Source organism: Microtus oregoni, unplaced genomic scaffold (assembly GCF_018167655.1).
Source record: "Microtus oregoni isolate MIOR12 unplaced genomic scaffold, Mior012 000001F_ref0000356, whole genome shotgun sequence".
NCBI classification, from domain to species: Eukaryota; Metazoa; Chordata; class Mammalia; order Rodentia; family Cricetidae; genus Microtus; species Microtus oregoni.
The window spans coordinates 27722474-27733809 of NW_024543060.1; the positions used below are offsets into that span (position 1 = coordinate 27722474).

Consider the following 11336-nt stretch of genomic DNA (forward strand, 5'->3'; position numbering starts at 1 on the left):
ATAGAGACAGAGACCCACACTGGAGCACTGGACTGAGCTCTTAAGATCCAAATGAGGAGCAGAAGGAGGGAGAACATGAGCAAGGAAGTCAGGACTACGAGAGGTGCACCCACCCACTGAGACAAGGGGGCTGATCTATTGGGAGCTCACCAAGGCCAGCAGGACTGTGACTGAATAAGCATGGGATGAAACCGGACTTTCTAACCTTATTTTAATATAAAATTTCTTTGTGGGCCGGGCGATGGTGGCGCACGCCTTTAATCCCAGCACTCGGGAGGCAGAGGCAGGCGGATCTCTATGAGTTCGAGACCAGCCTGGTCTACAGAGCTAGTTCCAGGACAGGCTCCAAAGCCACAGAGAAACCCTGTCTCAAAAAACAAAACAAAACAAAACAAAAAAAAATTCTTTGTGTTTCAAGAATAAGCTTTGCCTTACAGTTTCAAAGATTTTTTTTTCAAATACCTATAGGATATACTATTCTTTTGCATTTTTTCTTGATACTAATAATCTAGCCAAGAGAGAAACCTGACAGCATTTTCTCTGGCTTTAGTTTTTTTTTTTTTTGTTTGTTTGTTTTTTTGTTTTTGTTTTTTTGTTTTTCTAGACAGGGTTTCTCTGTGGTTTTGGAGCCTGTCCTGGAACTAGCTCTTGTAGACCAGGCTGGTCTCGAACTCACAGAGATCCACCTGCCACTGCCTCCCAAGTGCTGGGATTAAAGGCGTGCGCCACCACCGCCGGCTTTCTCTGGCTTTAGTTATGAGAGGATTAACCAGGAGAGAGAGAGAGCATGACATAATTTTTTTGTTTATTTAACTGTGGACACTGGCATTACTGATACTTTTAAATCAACCCCGTAGGCCGTAATTTTAGTTAATCCTGAAGTCTTTGGACTACTATTTTAGGACATCTAAGTAGAATAAAGCATATAATGGAAGCACAATAAGAATTTCTGTTGTGGTTTGGGGGTATAGTTCTACTTTACACAAACCTAGATTTTCTCTGAATATCACTCATGGATTGTATGATGTGAACCCACCTTTTATATATTTGGTTTCCATATTTAAATTACTGCAATTGCTAATCACATCTGTTACTTTTCGCAAAATCATATAAAACCAGTATTAAACCAAATAGGCTAATTATTTCGCATATTAAATGAGTCCAATGTGCACCACAATGTGTCTGCTTTTTCATTATCATATTCACTCATTAATACATATATGCAAAGAAATAAGTTATATTTTATTACAGTCATTTTTATTCCTCATTTCAGGAAAGAAGAATAGAAATATAAAACTGGAGGAAAGCTTCCAATTGCTTTTGACAAGAGAAAGAGAGAGGATAAGAGAGAGATTTGTCAGGCAAAAGATAAATACATTTATTTTATATAATTTATTTATATTTATCAATTTTAGTATAATGCTATAACTTTGGCAGAGTTAATATTTTTGTGTGAAGTTGGTTATAACATATACTATACAAATATCCCGAGTAATTTGTAAGAGTGTTTGTGTTGTCTAACATTAAATTAATCAATTACATTTTCGTCCTTGATTTTTCTCCCTAATGTGGATATGCCTTCTCCAATAGGTGAATAGGGTAGTAACAGCTAATTTTCCATAAGGTAGGATAAAATCTTTGCATCTTTTGCATAGCTTACCCATTTTCCCAAACCATCAAACTGAACTATATAACCGTATTTTTCAGGTCTTCACCTTACAAACCTGTGGTATGTCATAATTACATTAACCAATTCCTCCTCATAAGTCTACAATTTCCTTTGTCTGTCAATATCTATTAGTGCTCTCTGAGAGACTCTTATGATCATTATATGTGTAATATCATATATGATTATGCTTCATTAAAAAGAATGTAAAATATATGATGAAATATTCAAACTAATGAGCTATGTAATACAGTATATAGTACACACATTAAGAATATATGTTTTACTTTCATATTGAGTATTATTCTTTTTTTTTTTCTTTTTGAGACAGGGTTTCTCTGTGTAACAGTCCTAGATGTCCTAGTTAGAGAATATAGACCGGGCTGACTTCAAACTCTCATAGATCCGCCTGTCCCTCCCAAGAGCTAGGATTAAGAGCACGTGCTAACACCACCAGGCCCTAGTATTATTCTTATTTACTCCTTATAAAATCTTAAAGCTATTTTTGAAGCAGATGGTGATGCAGAACATCTTTCGTGCCAGCACTTGGGAGACAGAGGAAGGTGTATTTCTCTGAGTTTGAGGGAAGCCTGGTCTACATAAGCTAGTACCAGGACATAAGCTTCTCCAAAGCTACATGGAGAAACCCTTTATTGAACTGCACCGTCCCCTCCCCATAAAAAAAAAGAGAGCTTTCTGAAAATTAAAGAAAAATTATGTAAACATTTTTACAAAAAAAAAAAATACTCTGAAAATTCCTTCTAAAATTGTATCAATAATTAAGGGTAATAAATGGATATATCTTTTTTACTTCTAAATAAATTTTACAGAAAAAAATATTAAAAGAAAGCAGAATTGGTGCAATGAACTATAAGACTTTTTTAGAAGAACAGGATGAAATTACTTTTTTAATTTACATATATTATTTTTTAAAAACATGAAGATGAGATGACAAAGATATTTCTATTTTATTCATTTTATTGTTCTGCTGAATTAGCTTCAAATCATGCTAATAATTGTACTCTAATGTTCAAGGTTTATAAAATGTTAAATGCCAGAAAATAACTTTGATGATTGCTTTTCTTGTCGTTGCAGAAAGGTATTCATCTCTTAAATCGTTAATGAACATGCTGCAACCAAAAGACTTCTCTCTGTTTGTTTATTTGTTTCCTATAATCACCTTTGTACAGTACTCTTATTAAGCATAGACTAGGAAACTTCTGGAGGTGTTCTAACAATACATGTACCTTGAAAATAACAGTTGCATTAATACAATATTGCACATGAGAGCCTATTGAAATATGCAAATTTGCTTCTTAGCTTTAATCTTGGTCACTCAAAAATAGGTATTCATAAGCAAAAGATAGGTATGTAGAAGTAAAAATAATGTGTGAACAACTAGCAAATGAATATTTGCTGCAAAATTTCAAAGGAATTAATTTACATGACCATTAATGTTATATATTTCATCACTATTTAATACCATGTTATAGAATATCTAATATTTAACAAAGTAGTAAAATTAATCTTTTTGTGACTTCTGCTATAAAATTGAAAGATGGGAATATGGTCAAAAACCATGAATACATCCACTGATCTTTTTCTGTAGGAATAACCTTACAGGGTATAAAGAAAGTAAAAACTGATAGACTGAGAATTTCAGTCTAATTTTAGACAGAATCTGTGATAATACACAATAAGGAGCTAGAAAGCTGGAAGCTTGTCCAATTATTCTCATTAGTAAAAAGTCAACAGGAAGAAAGAAATTACATAAACAATACATCTGGATTATTGGAGGCAAAGTAATTAACTTGGTAAGGGAAAAAACCATGAGAGCACTGAGCATCCAGAAGAGAGATAATAAAGTATTTATTTATTTAGGATACTGTAATGGACTGCACTCACCTCTGCTACACTGTTTTTGCAAGAAAATATATATTTATAAGAAATTGTATTCTAAATATACATCTGTGATTTGGAGCACAAAGTTTTTTTTTCTGAATTAAAACACATTTATAATCACCGAATTGTGCCTTTTATATACTTATTCTCTTTGAGAATTAAATTAAATATTTTGAAATTTCAATCACTAAACAAACTACCACAAATATCGTTTTTGAAAAGAAGTATAAAACACCTTTTATACTCTATGACCTGCAGGCACCAAAAAATATCACCAATCTTCCCTTTTCATTGTAATTATGCATTCTTTTAATAGTTTTTCAAATGAACATATATCAATAAATACTAATTTAGTTTACTTGTTTGCAATTTGTGTAAATACAATTATATTTTCAATAGTATATTTTATTCCAAGGGTAATTTGTGTTTTGTTTATTTTAACTGACATTTAGAGTTCATTAAGTGTAATATAAATATATATGCTATTGTATAATTGTGATGTTATATAGACTCAATTCTAATTCAGATAATAACTTATTTCACATACTAATTCTTATCTCACATCAAGTAGACAATGTTATTTAACTTTTTTTCTAGAAATAGAATTGTTCTCTTATGTTTTCACAGATTCCCAGAGTGTACAACTCTTCTTTGACTCTTGCCTTGACATTACAATTGTAGGGAAACATATTTAAGAATATGACTTTGATTTCGGAGTTCTTGTTATCTAATATAGTTCAGAATAATGTTAAATGTGTTATTTATTTTTTAGCAGTCTTTTTGTTGAAAATCTATTCATTTTCTTTGTGGTTTTATTTAATGCAGTTCTTACTGCAATATTGTTAATGTAACATTTAATGGAGAAAAAATAAAAGTTACAACCAAACATCTACAAAACACCACACAAAGGGGACTTTTGAAAGTGTGTCAGTTTAGAGATTGCATAAAATCTTCTGTGGAGTGTAAGTATATTACATTCCTACTTTATTACTGGTGTAACTAATGGTCGAAGCTCACCCACTTTCAAGAATGTAAGATTTTTATTGACAGTTCATTACATATTTGAGTTACTGGCCTTTTGAATGAATTCAGTCTCTTACCTTTTGGCAGTAGGAGGTAAGATTCTAACTAAATGACTCAAAGTCCTGGTCTCCAGTCACATGTTTTGCCTTCCTGACATGGCTACCCTCCATCCTGAAACTGTGCTTATTCTCATCCTGACTCAAGTAATTAGCCCAAAGTCAGGTGTGGTTGAAAAGCTTGTCATAAATAACCATGATACTACCTTCTTATTCAACTTTTATTAAAATTTAGTATAAAACTATTCTTCAGTCATATTAATTCTCCCATGATCTCTTTTCAGATCTTTTTCCCTTCCATACCTATGTAACTAAGTGTCTGCTAATAATACTATATGTTGGGAGCAGTGAGACTTCAGATCCTGAATTTTTTGTAATCCCCTGATCTGAGTGCCTACAGCTGCTCTGAGCATGAGACCTTCAGGAGTTCCTGATGGCAGGAGAGTGGTTTCTGGTGGGTTTGGCTAGCGTGTGGCTATCTCTATATTATCTGCCCTTGAACACAATAAAGGGAATATTCTTGGGGAATTCAAGGATGACCCATGTTGCTATCTCTCTGTTTGTGTGTATCTGTGTATTTTAACCTCCAGCCCCCTTGTCCGAAGCTCGCAAACTGGGTGCCAGCGTACAGAGCACAGATACGCGGGCACGGTATGTGGCAACTATACATACTCAGAACATCAAACTTTATTTTTTTTGTGTGTGAAAAATGCTATTTCAAGGTGTCATTCTATGTTAAATAGTGAATTAAGTCAGCATGAGGGTTTCAGCTCACTGCAGTCCAAACTACCACTATTTTCATATACAAATAGTATTTTAATTTTGAGAATTTTATACTTTAAAAGAAAATAGTACATATTCAACTATATCATTATTTTTTCTTATATGATTAGTTTTATATTGCTAAAAAACATTTTGGTTATTAGAATTATTTTGATGTGCTATGCTGAGGTCCAAGTCTAGGACATTGTACACAGTAAGCATCTCCAGGCAAATTACAAACCAGAAAGACTGAACATGTGATCTTTTTGTGTCATTTACTCAATGGTTACTGCATACACCACCACACTTGCCATGCCTTTCGAGTTTAGTACTAGTCAAAGATAGGGAACAAATTACTCTTTTTTTTTTTGGAAGGTTTGCAATTATATTTATGTACAGAAAACTCAGCAGTACATTTAACCCAGTTTAGTGGCGAGTTCTTTGGCCTTTGCTTTTTCCAGCTTGGCAATTCGAGCCACAGATTTATGACCCAGGACATTGCCTCCCCACTGGCGGCGGATCTCATCATATCTGTCGTTGTAATTGGTCCTAATAGTTTCCACCAGCTTGGCCAGAGCACCCTTGTCTTCCGAGTTAACCTGTGCGAAGTGGTGCACGTCTTCCTATGGACCAGGTGCCCCAGTCTTGCCTTTCCCTTGATGATGCAGTAGTAGACCCCCATCTTCTGACACAGGGCAGGCAGGAAGACCATCAGCTCAATGGGGTCTACGTCGTGGGCAATCACCACCAGCTGAGCCCTCTTGTTCTCTACCAAAGTGGTGACTGTATTGACGTCCACTCGAAGGACAGGTGGTCTCTTAGTTGGGACATCCCCTTTGCCGGCAGCTCTCTTCTCAGCACGGGCCAGCAGCCTTTGCTTCTTCTCCTGCTTTGTCTTTGGCCTGTACTTGTGGGCAAATTTAAGCAATTTCGTAGCTGTTTGCCCGTCCAGGGCCTGGGTGAACTGGTTAATGGCAGGAGGAACATTGGGACAATTATAGAGATTGGCCCTCTGCCGCTGCAGCCTTATGTAGCAGGGCCATTTGACGAAGCGTGGGAGGATCTCCCATGCTCTTGGATTGGGAGGATCATCAGCAATTTTTAAACATTGTCCCAGAAATTGAGGAGGTCTACAATATCAGCAAAGGATGGAAAGTCAATATTTTTTTCAAACCATCTTTGGTATTGATATATTGTTGGAAAAAGTATATTCATGAATTTGTGTGAATGTAATGCATGGATCAATATAGAAACATCTGTAGCTGATCGTGAGGTATCCCAGACCCAAAAAGATGAACATGGGATGTACTCACTCATAATTGGTTTCTAGCCATAAACAAGGGTCACGGAGTCTACACTTGGTGATCCCAAAGAAACTAAGTAAGAAGGTGAACCAAAGGAAAAGCATATAGTTGTCCTCTTGGCTATGGGAAGTAGACAAAATTGCCGGGGAGAAAATTGAGATCATGGGGGTGGGGTGGGATGGGGGTAAGGGGAGATGGGGAGAGAGGGAGGAGAGGGGGAGAATGGGGGGAGCTTGGGGAAGGGGGAGGATTGGGATGAAGGAAGGTTGGATGGGGGAGCACGGAAGCACGGTTCTTAGTTAAGGGAGCCACCTTAGGGTTGACAAGAGACTTGAACCTAGAGTGGCTCCCAGATACCCAAGCCGAGGTCCCCAGTTAGTTCCTTGGGCAGCTGAGGATGGGGAACCTGAAATGACCCTATCCTAGAGCAATACTGACGAATATCTTGCATATCATCATAGAACCTTCATCTGGTAATGGATGGAGACAGAGACAGAGACCCACACTGAAGCACTGGACTGAGCTCCCAAGGTCCCAATGAGGAGCAGAAGGAGGGAGAACAAGAGCAAAGAAGTCGTGACCACGAGGGGAGCACCCACCCACTGAGACAGTGGAGCTGATCTATTGGGAGCTCACCAAGGCCAGCTGAACTGTGACTGAAAAAGCATGGGATAAAACTGGACTCTCTGAGCATGACGAACAATGAGGGCTGATGAGAACCCAAGGACAATGGCACGGGGTTTTGAACCTACGTAATGTGCTGGCTTTGTGGGAGCCTAGCCAGTTTGGATGTTCACCTTCCTAGAAATGCACGGAGGGGGGAGGACCTAGGCCTTACCACAGGGCAGGGAAATCTGACTGCTCTTAGGGCTGGAGAGGGAGGGGGAGAGGAGTGGGTGGAGGGGGAGAAGGGTGGGAGGAGGGGGAGGGAAATGGGAGGCTGGGAGGAGGAGGAAATTTGTTTTTTTTTTTTCTTTTCTCAATAAAAAAAAGTTAAAAAAAAAGAAAAAAGTAACTAGATAGATAAATAAATAAATAAATAAATAAAATAGAAGTTAAAAAAAAATAATAAGTTTGTGGGGTTTTTGTTTGTCAACCTCTGAGATTTTGATTCAACTTTCTTATTTTGTTAGTGAGTTAACATTATATTTGTTTTCTTAAGTTAGTTAATGCATGTGTGTGTGTATGTGTGTTTGTGCTTGTGTGCTTCCACCGCCTCTAACACACTTTTTATTGATTTCTTACCTATTCTAATATAGAGCGCTGGGAACCAGTTCCTGTGTATCTATTCTCCCTCCACTCTAGTCCCTCCGGGCCAGTGGTACCTGCTCTCCTACTCATTCATCTAACTGCTCTCACTTTACACTTTCTCATTGATGGCTCGTTTTTTTTTCTTAGAGTTCGTTTTCAGAAAATATAGACAGAAAACGAAGAACTTCCATTTCCAAGATGAAATGCAATTTAATTTTTCCCAAGCAAAACGAATTTTGATGTGAAAGGAAATAAATTGTGATTTCATAACCACGCTATGATTTCATAACGTGGCATTTTGGAGCGCATAGTTTCTTCTCAATAGTCTGCCACCTTCAGGCATGACTGAATTCCTGGAAACACTTCATGACGCACAGTGGCAGGAATGAAGCCAAATACACATAATCGCTGTTGTAACAGGTGATAGACAAATCAATGACCTTCAGAACTCAGGCTTGTCATTTGTAACATAGTTTATATTTTTCACACACAAGCTTGTTCTGACTTCTACTAGTTCATATATAGCCGCAGGATCACTTTTGGTTAGAACTAACATTGTGCACTCAGTTCCTATGATTTATTACTGAGACATATCTGAAAAAAATGAGAGTTTAGAAATAATTAATGATAAATGATAGAGTTTTTTGTATTTTGGAAAATATATGTAAAATGTCTAATAGCTGTGAAATACTCCCTGATTTTCCTGTTTTGTCTTACACACTACCAGGTTCTCCCTATGATTAAGCTATTATATCTCATCTTTGTATTTCAGTGGTGGAAAGTTCACCCTTCTCATTAAATCTGCTACTCAACACAATGGTTTCTCTTAAAAGTACATTTCTCAAAATGACTGTCAGTACATTTCCTCATGCAGATAATGCTTTCTTTGAGTTTTCTTACTATAGTTCATAAATGGCCTTCATATATTTTATTTAGCTGTAATTTTATATTCATAATTTTATTAATGCAGTCAACTAAACTGCCTTGTATCTACAAGCTCTATTAATTGCTGAATGAATGGTAGAAAAGACAAATGACCTGAGTTTGAAGAATTTTGTCACAGGAGCATGGCTGCCTTTCTTGAGGAGACAGGTGTACTATGATGTGTAAATATATATATATATGTGTGTGTGTGTGTGTGTGTGTGTGTGTGTGTGTGTATTCTTAGGTTTTCTACATACTTCCACACTTATTTTGTATTTTCTATTAAACCTACCTATATCTAATGAAATAATGCTAAGATTGTTAAAACTACTGTGTTTTTCACTTCAATTGCTTTATTTCTAAAATCAGATAAAGGCCTTTCTTTTCTCACATACAAATATTACAAACAAAATTGTTAATTTTTATTAAAGAATTCACAAAACTTAAAATATAATATTAAAATATTCTAATATTGAAATGCCAGTCATCACCTATTCTTATATTTTAATGTAAAAGACATACAAAGATCCCTGAAGAGTCTAAAATTCAATAACTCAGTGATCTTCCTAATGAAAAAAGATGTCCATGCCAAAGATGAAGGCATTAGAGTTCAAAATCAATGTTCATTCCTATCTGAGTTTAAAATCAAAGAAATTAAAGTCTAGTATAATTTCCCTTTCGACTGGATCTTACTCTCAAAGCCTCTCTTAGGCTAAGATAAATGGAGTCTTTTCAGAATCTGTCTTCTGGGCCATTTCCTTAGGAATAAATTTGGTTCAATTGCAAGCTCATAAGTTGAAATAGTTTTGCTACAAATGGCTGATAAAAGTTATGTTTTAGAAATCTTACAGAGTTTACCAGACAATGTTTGATTTCTCTAGCCCCAGTGGTAGAACACCATCACACGGATGTCAGTGTCCACAATGCGGTCCAGGTAAAGGAAATAAATTCTCCTTTCATTTCAGAATACACTTGCTCATTCTCCAATGCAGTATTAATGCAGTAAAATACAGAAACTCTATCAGACGCAGAAAAAGAAAGAAGGCAAATAAAAACTAACTTCATGCAGTAAGTCAGTATATGCTGGTCAGAATTGCAAGCAACTGGAAGAAATACACAAGAAAGTAAATAAACTTAAGATTATATTTTTAGAATTAGTGAAGCTGTAAACTTTCCTCTTTGCTTTTTATTCCTTGATCTCCTGGGAGTAGTAAATTTTCTATAAAATACCAATTATTAGAAAGGAATGCTACTGATAGTATTATTAGATAATATATCTTAAAAATCTTTCTTTCATTCTTTCATCTGATATTCAAATTTTATCAATTACTTTTGTTATATCATTGATTTTACTCTCTATATTTTTGTAAATTCCCACTAAGTAGCCTATTCTGGACTCTAATACATTGTTCTCTTGTATTAGTCTCCTGACAGTTGGAAACAAAGAAATGTGCAATCATATCTAAAAATTTTGAATTCTTAGTTTTAATTGAACAAATTTTTCCATACATCATAATTTTATCATGTTTGTCCTGCCTACTGCTTCTCCAAGATTCTCTCCATATTCTTATCAAACCAAATTTATGATCCTTTTCTTTCTCTCTCTTTCAACCAGACACAAAATAAGAAATAAACCAAATAAACAAACCAAAAAAACCCCAGTCTATCCTGGCAATGGGGTTGTTAGACACAATGAAACTCACTTAGAAAAAGAGACTCTTTTCCCTTTGCACATGGGTATCACATGTAGATAGTTTCTTGTATAAGTGTGGGATCCAGTGCCTATATTCTCAATCCAGTACTGAGACACCATGTGGTCTGACCCTTTTCACATCTTGTGCATGCTGCTAACTCTCTGTGAGTTTATATTGCATCGGTCCTGTTGTTTGTTTGAAGATTGGTTTCTAAAAGTTATCCATCACTTCCGTGTCTTGCAATCTTTCTGCCTCCTTTTCACATGGATCCCTGATCCATGAGGGCAAGGAATTGATGAACACATTTCATTTAAAACAGAATGTTCCTAAGTTTTTTGCTTTGCTACATCGTCCACTTCTGGATCTCTGTACTAATTCTTATCTACGACCTGAGAAAATTCAGCTAGCGTGTTTTGAGTGAGCTATTTATCTGTGAATATAGAAGTAAATCATTAAGAGTCAATTTACTGTTATATAAAATGTTTAACTTTAGCCAAATAATAATAGTAGGCTTACTTTGTTTTAGCCAAATAATAGTAGTATGTTTCCCCCTAGGCCTATAACCTATTTATTCTCAGGTTCATTGACACTTTATAATTATCAGGTATGGATTCTATCTCATGAAGTGGGTCTCAATAAAAAAGTAGTGGTTATTTCCATAACATTTATGTCAATATTGCACCCGTATATGATCTAAATAGGTCACTGTATTGATTGCATGGTTTGAGGCTGAGGGTTATCTTTCTCCTCCAGC

At 35.8% G+C, this 11336-nt stretch overlaps 1 pseudogene; it reads right to left on the minus strand.

Moving 5' to 3' along the window:
* Window positions 1-5792: 5792 nt before the first annotated feature.
* Window positions 5793-10701, minus strand: LOC121458756 (annotated as a pseudogene).
* Window positions 10702-11336: the final 635 nt, after the last annotated feature.